The sequence below is a fragment of the Plecotus auritus genome (genome assembly GCF_963455305.1).
Source record: "Plecotus auritus genome assembly, chromosome: 13".
In the NCBI taxonomy this organism is placed as follows: Eukaryota; Metazoa; Chordata; class Mammalia; order Chiroptera; family Vespertilionidae; genus Plecotus; species Plecotus auritus.
In genome coordinates this window covers 27,548,102-27,562,615 of record NC_137779.1, presented here as the reverse complement: position 1 = coordinate 27,562,615, position 14,514 = coordinate 27,548,102, and the positions used below count along the sequence as shown (strand labels likewise).

The 14,514-nt window shown below is 38.9% G+C and overlaps 1 protein-coding gene across 6 annotated transcripts in view; it reads right to left on the bottom strand.

Moving 5' to 3' along the window:
• Positions 1-14,514, bottom strand: part of MTMR3 (myotubularin related protein 3) — an 85,082-nt gene that overhangs the window by 44,605 nt on the left and 25,963 nt on the right. For all 6 annotated transcript variants that reach the window (XM_080649658.1, XM_080649653.1, XM_080649656.1 and 3 more), the window contains exon 2: positions 2,245-2,295. The gene's annotated coding sequence lies outside the window, so the exon portion shown is untranslated. The remainder of the gene's footprint in view (positions 1-2,244; positions 2,296-14,514) is intronic.

Sequence of the window (14,514 nt, the reverse complement as noted above, 5' to 3'; positions counted from 1 at the left end):
ATTGATGGCCTCCCACACACACAGGAGCCGATGATCGAACCTGCAACTCAGGTAAGTACCCCTGACTGAGAATCAAACCCATGACTCTCCAGTGCTTAGGCTGATGCTCTAACCACTGAGTTACATGGGCAAGGCTCTACAGAAGCTTTAACACCTGCAGGCCGATGTTCCCACGTGTGCTAAGCCACACTTCAGGCTTGTACATTTGTTTACTTGCAGTGACTGATGAAGGAAATGTTTTTAAAGCCTACTTGTGAAGAGCCTAAAATGCCATGTTCAAGGTTCTGGAACAAGAAAATGATTTGAATCTAAAAACTTAAAACCAAAGCAACAACTTCTCTTTTTAACAATATTAGATTATAATTTCCTAGATTAAACAGATGGCAGAAACAAGAGGCAGTCGTCAAGAGTTAGGCAGTAAGAGATACACACAGGTCTACGAAAAGGACAGGACTGGAATTAATATCCACACTGAAGACAGAGCTAACAAATTTTTAGAACTTGTTTTCTATTTAAAAATCAAATTAGTGCCACTAAGTCTAGTAACATGGCCTTGGTTCTCATACAGATATATAACAACAATTTAAGAAAATTCAAAATAAGAACCAAGTTCCAATTTAAAAGAACTTCATGTTGTTGTAGAGGACAACCTATTAAAAAAAAAAATTGGGCTACAACTCATTCAATCTCCACTTAAATACAAGTTTCCAGGCACAGTATATTATACTAGAGGCCCAGTGCACGAAATTCGTGTACGGGGGCGGGGGGGGGGGGTGTCCCTCAGTCCAGCCTGCACCCTCTCCAATCTGGGACCCCTCGAGGGATGTCCGACTGCCCGTTTAGGCCCGATAGGATATCCCTCTCACAATCCAGGGCTGCTGGCTGGCTCCCAACAGCTCACCTGCCTGCCTTCCTGATTGCCCCTAACCGCTTCTGCCTGCCAGCCTGATCACCCCCTAACCACTCCCCTGCCAGCCTGAATGATGCCTAACTGCTCCCCTGCTGGCCTGATCGCCCACAACTGCCCTCCCCTGCAGGCCTGGTCACCCCTAACTGCCCTGCCCTGCAGGCCTGGTCACCCCTAACTGCCCTGCCCTGCAGGCCTGGTCCATCCCAACTGCTCTCCCCTGCAGGCCTGGGTCCCTCCCAACTGCCTTTCCCTGCAGGCCTGGTCACCCCCTTACTTCCCTCCTCTGCCGGCTTGGTCACCCCTAACTGCCCTCCCTTGGAGACCTGGTTCCTCCCAACTGCCCTCCCCTGCTGGCCATCTTGTGGTGGCCATCTTGTGTCCACATGGGGGCAGGATCTTTGACCACATGGGGGCAGCCATCTTGTGTGTTGGAGTGATGGTCAATCTGCATATTACTCTTTTATTAAATAGGATAGAGGCCTGGTGCACGGGTGGGAGCCAGATGGTTTGCCCTGAAGGGTGTCCCGGATCAGGGTGGGAGTTCCCTTGGGGCGTGGGGCGGCCTGGGCGAGGGGCCTGTGGTGGTTTGCAGGCTGGCCATGCCCCCTGGCAACCCAAGCGGAGGCCTTGGTATCTGGGGTTTATTTATCTTCTGCAATTGAAACTTTGTAGCCTGGAGCGGAGCCAAGTCTTCTGCTTGCTCGTGGCGGCAGCCATTCTGTTGGGGTTTATGTATCTTCCATAATTGAAACTTTGTAGCTTTAAGTGGAGGCCTGGGCCAGCCAGAGCTGCAGAAGCTTGGCTTCCTCCATCGCCACCGGCAACCCTAGCCTCCTGCTCTTTCCAGCTCCGTGGCTGCCGCAATTTCTGTTTGGGTTTATGTATCTTCTATCATTGAAACTTTGTAGCCTTGAGTGGAGGCCTAGGCCGGCAAGGGCAGGCAGAAAGCTTGGCTTCCTCCATTGCCGGGGAAACCCATGCCTCCCTCCTGCTCTCTGTGGCAGTTGCCATCTTGGTTGGGTTTATTTGCATATTTGCTCCTGATTGGGTGGTGGGCGTGGCTTGTGAGTATAGCAGAGTGATGGTTAATTTGCATATTACTCTTTTATTAGATAGGATTATGGCACAATTACATATGAAAAAAGCAATCTTGCTTTGAGTTCCAGTGAAAAAACATTTCAAGACTTAACATTAAAGTGAAAATATAAGAGCTCATCTCAATAATTGTACAAAGACAAACAGATGCCCCAAATTAATCTGTAAATTCGTTTTACCTGCCTCAGGTTTGATTCCCAGTCAGAGCACATACCTAGTTGGCAGGAGGGGAGACTTACCAAGAACTTCGTCCCAAGAACTTTTTCTACTAGAAGGTTTCACAAGAAAATCTGCAAAAGAAAAACCAGTATTTTTATGAAAAAATATCCTCTCAAGTTAAACCACTTAGATATGCCCACAAGACTTTTCTCTCAAGTTAGAATGCCAGGATAATACATTATCTTTAAAATTGATACAATGTGGACTATTTAGTCAACTGCAGATTTTAGAATGTTTGATTGTCCACAAAATGGACGCAACCAGGCCTCAGCATGCCTTTAGAAACCGCAGAACTATACAGACAAACTTTCTAGGAACCTACAGCTACTCCTATTTAAATGTTTTCCTCAATCAATAAAGCATCATTCTGATAGCTTCTCAGACAAACATTCATAGCAAACTTGAGTACAGAGGCAATATAAAATAATTCAGAGGTTTGAAATTGGTCTTTTATTTTTTAATCCTCACCGAGGATATATTTTTATTGGTTTAAGAGAGAGGGAGAGAGGGAAACATCACTCAGAGAGAGACATCGATTGGTTGCCTCCTGCACACATTCCAACCAGGGATCAAACCCACAACCTAGGTATGTGCTCTGACTGGGAATCAAACCTGTAACCTTTTGGTGTACAGGATGATGCTCCAACCAACTGAGCCATCCTGCCAGGGCCGGAAGTGTTCAATTTTAAGTAGTAGCTTCACAACTGTCACTATTTGGGGCAAGTTTTCAGCTTTGGAGTTTCCTCATTTATGCCTAATAACTTTTCAGATATCTGAGGGATGACATGACCTTCCCAAACTAGGATTCTGTGGTATGTTGGATAGGATTATTCCATGATGGGAAGATTATTTAATCACCAGCAGTAACCAAAACCCAAGCATTTATCAGCTGAATAAAACTACTGTGGCTTAGACTTATTGCCTGAACAGGAGCCCAAACTTCAGCTTTCCTAAAACCTTTGCTGTTGAAGTGAACTATAAATGAAAACAGAAACAAGGAAAGTTCAAAAGTGCAGATGCAATCACCTTGCCTCAATTCACTGTGGTGGAGAGTCACTGTGTGACAAGTATTTTGGGGCGATAGGCACTCTTTAGGCACTGGGGGTGCAGCAGTGGAGCTGCAGTCCTAGTGCCAACTGTAATATTCTCGCGGGGCTGAATGGGCTCCGTGGGACTCCCCCTCTACTTATCAGGATCATGCTTTGAAGATAAAAAAGGAATAGTAAATATGAAATGGAGGCAGTGTCCTGATTCAGTGATATCTCCAAACAAGATGACTTAAAAAAAAAAAAAAAAAATCTATGTCTCTTTTCAACCTCTTTTGGTAGAAAAGTCTGCGAGTTTTCAGGGATCCAAATGCAAAATCATCATCAGTGTACTGCATTCCTTTGCCAGCTGCAGGACAGAGATAAACAGCTGAAATATTATCATTTCCTAAGCAAAAACCACAACCTTCTACTGAGAAACAAAATCCAGTATGTTGTCAGAAACCATTAGCTGAACTCCATGTTATAATCACATTTCTGCATCAAAAAGTCTTTTACTGGTAATAAGTCTCTTGAACCGGCAACACTTATGATAATGTTCACTGTAACAAGTAAAATCTACATTTCAATAGATAATGACCAAAGATCAATCTTGGTAATTCTGTGACCACATGAGTGGTTCATTTATTTTTTTGGGGGGGTAGAGGGAGGGGAGAGATGGGGATGGAGAAACTTTTTTTTTTTAGTGTGAGAGATGTTCTGAATACTTCCCTCCCTCCCTCTAAAATCAATAAATAAAAATTTTTTAAATAAATAAAAGCCAGGCAAGATCATTTTATCTAAGTGCCGGAGGTAGTTTAATATTTATTATTGCTCCAGCATGGGAAAAATGTTTCCTGACTTTTGTTTCTTTGATTGGTTCTGAGGTCTACCTTTAGGAAATTAAGAGAAGGCAAATTCCTGCACACTCATTCATGTCCTACTTGCTCTCCGTTAACCTCTGGTGAAGAGAAAAGACGTAACTTGTTTCCCCCTGCACTCCATAGGTTAAATCGAAGAGAGAGACAGGACAGAGAGAGAGGAGAGAGAACCTTGTAATGGCTTCTGCTCTTCTTAACAGCCTATATAATAAAAGACTAATATGCAAATCAACTGAACGGTGGAACAACCGGTCGCTATGATGTGCACTGGCCACCAAGGGGCAGATGCTCAACACAGGAGCTGCCCCCTGGTGGTCAGTGCGCTCCCACAGAAGCCGGGCTCATGGCAGTCGGACATCCCCTGAGGGCTCCCAGACTGCGAGAGGGTGCAGGCCAATCTTTGGGACCCCCCCGACCCCCAGTGCACAAATTTCATGCACCAGGCCTCTAGTATCATATGATTATCTCTTAACATGAGATTGCAGACTCTGTAACTTGCCTCTTACTGATTAAAGAACAAAATTTTAACTTTTTTCCGAAAGTAAACTACACTCAAAAAATAGCTATTAGTATTATCCCAAACCTAGCTAATCTGCACATTGCTTATTAGTATATTAATATTATATATTAGAAATCTTAAATGTTCCTCTCTCCATCTATAAATACTGTTCAAAGTTCTGGTTCCCTCCACTCTTTTTATTCAGAGTTAACAGGCATCAAAATGGACAAGAAGCAAAAAAAAAAAAAAAAAAGGACAAGGACCAGAAAGCTGAATATAAATGCATATTCATCCTTTAAGCATACAATTTAACAATGAAGAGAAGAAACACATTTGAATTTTAAACTGTTGTCATAATTAAACACTGTCCAATCTAGCTAGCCAATAGGTACATTCAGAGGAAAGAGAAAGAATTCAAATAGCAGAGGCTATATGCAGTGAAGAGCCCACTCTTCTACTGGCCTAGTTAAAATTTATATACTGGCAATTAGATAGGGGGTTACTCATTTTTTAAAACAAGCCAATAAAACCCCAAATAATCTTCAATAACACACTATAATGTGGGCTTTATTTAAAATGGTAAGTTCAAATACCTACTCTTTTAAAGCAGTTCTCCTCAATTATTAAATAGCCAAAAAACAGAAATTGCCTTGACCAGAACACATCTTAAGAATCCCTTTAAAACCATACAATTCAACAGATCCCCAGAAAAACACTGACCCACCCTTTTAAAGTACTAATGTTTATCTCATGTAAACAGAAGGACACATGTGACTGCCCTCCAAATACAGGAAGAAAAGGAACTTGCCAGTGAAAGTCAAAAAGTAGAATTTATCAACATGCTTTACGTAGGAAAAGAGGGACTAAAAAGAAATAATCGCAATTGATTATTTTTCCTATTTTTTTTGTTTTTGTTATTTCATGACTGCACTTAACACTCAAAAAAACTCAGACTAGTCATAGGTTCACACTAAAAACAAAACAAAACCTTAAATTTAAAAAATTCTCAAACTATCATTTTGCTAAATTCATAAATCAGAAGGGGAAAGGGGTTTCCTTTCTTAAAAAAGCACTAACTTCCTTATATTCATACTAAATATATTTAAATATTGGTAAAATATTCTCTAAAACAAGATGAAAAAGTTCTCAAACATACAGCCTAATATAAATCTACATTATGGAGTATATTTTTATATATTAAAAACTTTGGTACTATTCAATTCAGCATGAAAAAAAATCCACATAAACAAGTAATTGGAATGATCAAGTTTACAATAAGCACGTGAACATAACTATAACTATTAATAATATCACACTTCCAAGGTCAATCTGAGCCAGTCATATATTTCTTTGCATTTTCCAAAATGAAAATAGTTTGTCAAAGAAACTAATGTTTGAAAGAAACAGAAGGAATAATGTGTATATTAAAGCTCTCTGGTAAACAAAACGTTGTATAATGTACAAAACAGCAATAAAATGAACGATCAACATAATACATAGGAATGTGCAAAACAGAAAATATATACAGTCTGATTCCATTCAAAAACCGGTAAAACTAAAGTACTGTTTACAAATGCATATATGGGTAACAATACAAATGAAAGCCAAACAGTGATTACCATAAAGGCCAAGACAGTGGTTAGTTAAAGAGGGAGGGAGATACATGTAAAAAGAAACAGGCCTGGCTGGCATGGCTCAGTGGTTGAGTATCTACCTATGAACCAGGAGGTCACCATTCCATTCCCAGTCAGGGCACATGCCTGGGTTGCAGGCTCAATCCCCAGTGTGGGGCATGCAAGGGGCAGCTAATCAATGATTCTCTCTCATCACTGATGTTTCCATCTCCCTCTCCCTCTCCTTTCCTCTCTGAAATCAATAAAATATTATATATATATCTATATATATGATATCTATATATATGTATATATATATGTAAGATACAATAAAATATTATATATATATATATCTATATATATGTGTATATATATATGTAAGATACTTCTCATAAAAATTTACCAAGGCAAATAAATGGCTATTAAATTGAAAATTTGGTATCAATTAAATAAAGTTTTACTACAAATTATTATTATTCAATAGTAACAATACAGCCACTGGCGTTTTCTGCAATATTAACAAAGCTGAACATGTATTAAATATCCTCAAGCTGGGCACTGCTTTCAACCCACTTTCTTAAAACCTCTATTTCAGCACTGAGACAATCTAATCTAATGGAATAAAGTCAGGAAACCAGGTTTTTATTAAACTCCGTGTTCACCATCCTCAGAGCTGGCATCTAGTATAGGAAAAAGCTCCGGGGTAGGAAGGAAGTCTACTTGCCCCGCATTACTGGGCTCTTAAGTTTGTGTTGTTATGGGTACCAGCACAACAGAAAAACTAAGGGCAAGGAATCAAAAAGCTGACCGGATGAGACAATTTGGTCCATGTGATGCGTATATTAATGAGACAGCTACCGAAAAGTTTCCAAGCACACCCAAATAATCTGACTTTCAAGAAAAGAATTATTATATGGGGCTAGGATCATACTGTAACAAAACGGGAGAAGTTAAGGAATCTTCATTTTTTTAAAATCAGATAATCTTGGTCCAAATTACAAGTGTAAACTACAGAATAAAAAGAAATGTAAATCCATCTAAGGGATTTCAGAATAGATAGCTGGTTTTGTCTCCAGCTTCTAAATTTTCCCCCGGAAAAGGATACAGGGACAGAAGGGATTATTTTATCAGACAGTAAATCTAATCAGACAGGTAAATATTATTTTGCAGAAGTCAGAATTTAAGATTAGATCCCCTGTTTTTCTTCCTTTATTTTATGCCCCACAGCTGGTGGCAGAGTGGAAGACTATGATTTCTGCTTTTACTCTGCAGTATCACTTCAGTTTCTGCTGTTTTTAACAAAGCCTTCAAAGAAACATTCATGTCTAAGAATTTAAAATGTACTGTAGCATTTTAAAGAGTGTTAGTTTTTAGGCATTCTGGCAAAGCTTTAGGGTCAGCCTGACCTTGCCTCAAAACCTAATTCAGACATTTATTATTGTGTAATCTTGAGCAGGCATTTGTCATTAACATGCTTCTGATGGCAACAATATCTCATAGTGTTATTGTAAAGATTAAGTGATCTAATACACAGAAGCAACTGGAAGTGTACCAGCACTTAGTAATCACATACATGTTGGCTAATAAATGCCCTGTCATATATCAATAATTAAACCACATACTCTCTAGGTATGTTTCTTGAGCTTTCAAAAGAAATATAATTATCTACCCTGACCAAACAGCCTCACGGGATTATTGGAGAATAAACCAATACAGTTGACCCATGAACAATGCAAGGATTACAGGCTCTGACCCCCACCAGAGTTGAAAATCCACACATAACTTTTGACTCCCCCAAAACTTTACTAATAGCCTGCTGATGACCAGAAGCTTTACTCATAGCATATATAGCCTATTAATACATATTTTGTATTACATATTATATTCTTACAATAAAGTTAGAAAAAAAGGATATATTTTTAAGAAAATCATAAAGTTTATCTGCATTTTCTCAAATTGTTGTAAATCTCCAAAAAAATTCCAATATATGTACTGAAAAAAATTCACGTATAAGTGGACCCATCTGGTTCAAACCCGTGTTGATCAATGATCAACTATATGCATTAAAAAACCCTTAAAAGGTCTTCATTATAGAAGAATTTATTACTTAGTTCACAAGAAAACAACAGTTAAAATACTGCATACAGAACTCTATTTAAATACTATAATAAAACGATATAGGCTTAGTAAAACTAGTCTAAAGGAGTATATAAGTACTTTGTTAAACAAAATCAAACTGAAGAAATACCATTATCTTAATATTTAAAAGCTGGAATTTACTAAATGAAGAGCCAATCACTGAGCTACGTCCTTTTCATACATTACATCATTTAATCTTCATAGGACTGTTGAGGTAGGTACTACTTAGCCTATTTCACAATGATGCCTCCAAGTCTCTCAAGGATTAAGTAAGTTGTCCAAGGTCAAAGAACTAGTACACTTCTATAATCTAAAATACCAGTGTACTTAGTACTGTCTACTCTAATAAATGTTTGCTAAAAATTAAAAATGCCAGGATAGAATGGACACATCACCATGATGTGACATGATGACCTAAATGCAGTTTTCCCCTAAAACAATGATAGGATCTTTTCCACTTCTACAAATATGACGGTGTATAATAAAGTTCTGCAAGTTAGATATTAAGGAAAGAGATATAAATTTTACATTAAAATGCAAATGTAACAAAAGAAAACTCCAGAAGTTACATGTACAAGAAAAAAAAATTGGGCTCCAGAATATCCAAAAGGGCATGTGGAAAACCAACACCTTCTTTGAGTACTCCACTATGGATAGCTGCTCATCGGTTAGATGTGTGCAAAGAATTTTAGTGTCCTGAGTTTAATTTTCACAAAAAATTTACTCACTTCCACAGATATTATACATAATATGTCTTTATGCATAAATTAATTGCCCTAAAAATGTGTACTGTTACAGGGAAAGCAGATAGGAGAATAAATGTGGCTTGGACAAATATAAGTATATCATCTCTGCAGGAGGTGGCGATAAGGGATGACTAAAAATTCTGTTGGGTTTAGAGTATCATCTTGATACTTTACAGTATCCATGTATAAAGGCCATTAACAGACTAAAGTCTGATTAGTACCTCCTTAGTTCAAAAATTATGTGACGATACATGCTGTAATACCTGGTGACAACCACCAAATGAAAAAGCAGGTTGTATCTAGTCCTAGGTAAAGTATATTCTAAGCATGAGGAAGGCTGCATAAAACTACCTTAGAATGTTATTAATAATCGGAATTATATAATTTACTTTGCTCACTTCCATGCCTTCCAAGCAATCCTATTATCTTTAACTAGAGGCCCGGTGCACGGAATTCATGCATTGGGGGGGGGAGAGGGGGTTTCCTTAGCCCGGCCTGCACCCTCTCCAATCTGGGACCCCTCGGGGGATGTCCACAGGGATCGGGCCTAAACCAGCAGACGGACATCTCTCTCACAATCCGGGACCGCTGGCTCATAACCACTCGCCTGCCTGCCTGATTGCCCCTAACTGCCTCTGCTTGCTTGCCTGCCTGATTGCCCCTACCTTACCCCCTGCCAGCCTGATCGCCCCTAAACAGCTCTGCCTCAGCCCCCAGCCTAAGCTACAGTCTGGCCTCCCTCTGCCAGAGGCAACCTGGCCAATCAGGGGAAGGCGCTGCCCACATCACCCTGCTGCTGCTGCCATTGGCAGCCACCATGGCTGCCTGAGCCTCGGGCCTCGCAGCCTCGGGCCTCGCAGCCTCGGGCCTCGCAGCCTCGGGCCTCGCAGCCTCGCAGCCGGGTGTGGCTGCCTGAGCCTCAGGCCAGCCCTCGCAGCAGCAGCAGCAGCAGCAGCAGCAGCAGCAGCAGCTGCTGCCATCCATGGCTTGCCTGAGCCGTGGGCTGGCCCTGGGCAGCAGCAGCCACCATCCGCAGCTTGCCTGAGCCTCAGGCAGCCTCTGTGGCTTTGTCTGGAAGGACGTCCAGATGGTCATCTGGAAGATGTCCGCCCTAATTAGCATATTACCCTTTTATTAGTATATAGATAATAAAAGCTTAATATGCTAAATAGACCTGACGACCTTCCTGACGAAGCTGGGGCTGCGTGGGAAGCCCAGGTTCCAGGTGCCAGAGGGAAGCTGGTGCTGGCAGCTGAGGGAAGGAAGGCCTACTCTTGCACAAATTTCGTGCATCGGGCCTCTAGTAACTTCAGTAATAGGGTAAGTATGCCACTCCAGTGCTCTAGTAAATTTATAAAAAAAACAAAAAAGAAACTTTTTAAAAAGAACTTTTACTATAAAACTAAAAAACAAAGGTACTTACAGTGATAGAAGTCAAAATAGTGATTTCTCTTTACAGTATGTACTGACTAGGAAAGGGTGGAAGTCTTAGTGGAGGAGAGCTATAAATGTCCTATCTCCATCTGGATGTAGTTACATGGGTCTATACATATGTAAAAAGGTATCAAGACTTAATTTAAAGGTTACTACACTATTATATGTATATTATTTCTCAATTTTAAAGAGAAAGAGTTAAAACAAACAGAAAGTACTTTCAGAGAACAGAGAAGTTCTCAATTGAAATCCAAAAACTATAACACGAAAGACTGACAGGGATTATACTGGCACTCAAGATTTATAACCAGCCCCTATAATCTTGATTAACATGAGTATACCACGGAGGTGGGTATTTTTAAAAAGAATAAGCACTGCAGAGCTTTGCGTAGAAGGTGTGCAATGCAATGAGATAAAGGCACATGCAAAGAAAGAAGAGCTGGCTGTCAGGAGTTCCCACCAAATAACACACAATCTTGATGAATCCATAACATTCACTGTTTCTGCAAAAGGGCTAGAAATCAAATTAGATACACTCCCCTCTACTGTCTTAATCTCCTTGAAAATAAAAATAAAAAATATGGAAAGTTTTTTCCCCTTTTAAGGAGACTACAGAAATGGAAAATTATTTTTTAAAAATACAGCTTTGGCAAAAACTAAACACTTATCATATGGGATGTTGTCCTTTATCAAAACAACGACTGTATGTATAAGACAATATAAACCAAAATCAATGTATGTAATGGTAAATACAGCAGCACAATGAAACTAACATTTAAGAGGCAAGTATGGAAATAGATAGGGGTAGATCAACTACTGCTATCTTCATTCCACTAGGCTATCTCCTTTCAGAGATGCAAGTACTGTTAACCTTGTTGTGTCAGTATTTCCACTGCAGAAATTTAAAACAAAATCTTTTTCTAATTAAATAGTGAAGTTGCAGGTCACCATTCAGAAACTACTCTCAACTCTAAATAAATTAAAGATATTTTAGCCAACAACTAGTTCATCCTTTTTAAAGTTCACTTTCTTAATAACAAGCTAAATATAATCATAAACTCAGAAGTCCACATAAAAGGTCTGGGAATGATCATTTTTATAAAGTTATGTAATAGGCAAAACTAATCTATAGTGGACCAGATCAATGGTTTGCTGGGGCAAAGTGGAGAATTGACTGTAAAAGAGCATTAGGAACATTTTTTGGGGCAATGGAAATATTCTATATCTTGAATGAGATAATGGTTTTATAAATGTACACATCTGTCAAATTATACTAGGTTACTTCTGTTATACACAAATATCTTAAAGTTGATTTTAAAAGTATACACACACAATTTAGGCTTTTAGAAATAACTGGAAAATCAAACGCTAAGAAAAAAATTACTAAAATTTATTTAACTGAAAAGAAATGAGAAGGTTATTTGTATAGAAGCCAATCTAGGTGCCTCCCAGAGTGACTTGGTCCTCACCTCCACTACTCTCCACACACTACTCCCACTCCTTACCCAGTGGTTCTCAGCCTTCCTAATGCCGCGACCCACAGGTTGAGAACCGCTAGCAGGGTCGCCTAAGACCATCGGAAAACACAGATATTTACATTACGATTCATTAACAGTAGCAAAATTACAGTTATGAAGTAGCAACGAAAATAATTTTATGGTTGGGGGTCACCACCACATGAGGAACTGTATTAAAGGGTCGCAGCATTAGGAAGGTGGAGAACCACTGCCTTAACCACTTGGTCAATGCTACAAGCTTTTCAGTCAAAATATGAAACTTCCCTTGAAGCATTAGGGATACCTTTAAAAATTACAGGTTTATGACAATAACAAATGCACACTTTCCTAAAGCGACTTTACAATAATCTAATAGGAACTGAGCCCGGCCAGTGTGGCTCAGTGGTTGAGTGCCAACCTATGAACCAGGAGGTCAAGGGTTTGATTCCCAGTCAGGGCACATGCTTGGTTGCTGGTTCAATCCCCAGTGTGGGGCCTGCAGGAGGCAGGCCACCAATGATTCTCTCTCATCACTGGATGTTTCTCTCTCTCTCCCCCTCTCCCTTCCTCTCTCTGAAGTCAATAAAAACGTATTTTAAAAATAAATAAAAATAGCCCTAGCCGGTTTGGCTCAATGGATAGAGCGTCAGCCTGCAGACTGAAGGGTCCCAGGTTTGATTCCAGCCAAGGGCACATGCCTGGGTTGCGGGCTCGATCCCCAGTAAGAGGTGTGCAGGAGGCAGCCAATCAATGATTCTCTCTCATCACTGATGTTTCCTATCTCTCGCTTCCTCTCCCTTCCTCTAAAATCAATAAAAATATATTTAAATAAATAAATAAATAAATAAATATAAAAGGAACAGAGCATATAACCTCCTATAATCCATGAGAAGAAAAAAAAAATCAAAATATTAGACAAATGATATTGGAAAACCACATAAGAATGCAAATGTTCAAGATACATATGAAAATATGCTCAACCTCATAAATAATCAGAAAAATAAAAATTAATAACAATAACTAATCTTCCATCCTTAAAATTGGCAGAGCCCTGGCCGGGTGGCTCAACTGATTGGAGCATTGTCCCATGCACCAGAAAGGTTTCAGGTTCCATCCCTGGTCGGGACTCGTACAGGAGGCAACCAATTGATGTTTCTCTCTTACCTCAATGTTTCTTCCCCCTGCCCCCATCCCTTTCTAAAATCAAGAAACAAAACCTCAGGTGGTGAGGATCAAAAAAAAAAAAAAAAGATTGGCAGAAAACAAGATACTGTTTAATTTCAAATACTGGAATGAGTTTGGAAAATAACTACTTGGCATATACTTTTGGTAGAAATAAAACTGTTAACAGCTACTCTGAAGAACATTGTGACAGTATATTAAAACTATAGCTATGCAAACAATATGACCCAACAATTCTATTTCTCTTGATATGTCAGAGAAGTTATCACACATGTGCACTGAAAGATAAATAAAATCTTTACTTCAACAGGTAGTAAGAACAAAATATTCAACAGACAAGTAGCTAAATAAATAAAAAATTATGTTCATATTATGGAATGTTATATAGTACTTGACATACTTGCTTAAGATATATTGTTGAGGAAATGTAAAATAAATTCGCAGTATAAAGAAAACTAAGAATGAAGGATGGATGGAAATGTGATGGGATTAAGAAGTACCAACTGGCTGTTACAGAAGAGTCTTGGGGATATAAAGTACAGCATAGGGAATGTAGTCAATAGTATTCTAAAAACTATGTATGGTGCAGATGGGTACAAGGTTTATCAGGATCATCACTTAGTAAGCTACATAATGTCTCATCACTGGAGTGTACACCTGAAACTAAGACAATACTGTATGTCAACTGTAATTGAAAAATAAAAAATTATTTCAAAATAAATAAAAAAGATTATACCTAGGAATAAAGTTAACCAAGGAGGTAAAAGACCTGTACTCAAAAAATTATAAGATCCTGAAGAAAGAAATTAAGATACAAATAAGTGAAACCATTCAAAAAGTTTAATTTTCAACCATTTTTGTTACGCAGATGCAAGACAAATATGCAAATGACTGTAACACAACATTCAAATATTCTAAATACAAGTAGGCACCAAAACTGAACACACACAAATTTAGTAAGATACTGTTCAGTAAAGTCCCCTATCTAGACTTCAGTTTAAATACCTTGTTTATTCCTAAAATCTTAATCTTAGGCATAAATTTCCTGATGGGCTTATTTTTACATATTAAAACCCCAACAAAATGTTCTTTTCTCTAGCCTATTACAGATGGTTTAATTAGCAGAAATACTCAGAACTATATGCCATGATTTAATAATTTTTTTCACTAATGAGGAATAACAAATGAGTTCCTGAGTTATCTGATTTAAAATTTTAAAGCAAATCACTTAAACCTCAAGAATAACAAAAGCACAGGTAAAACAAAATGCATTAT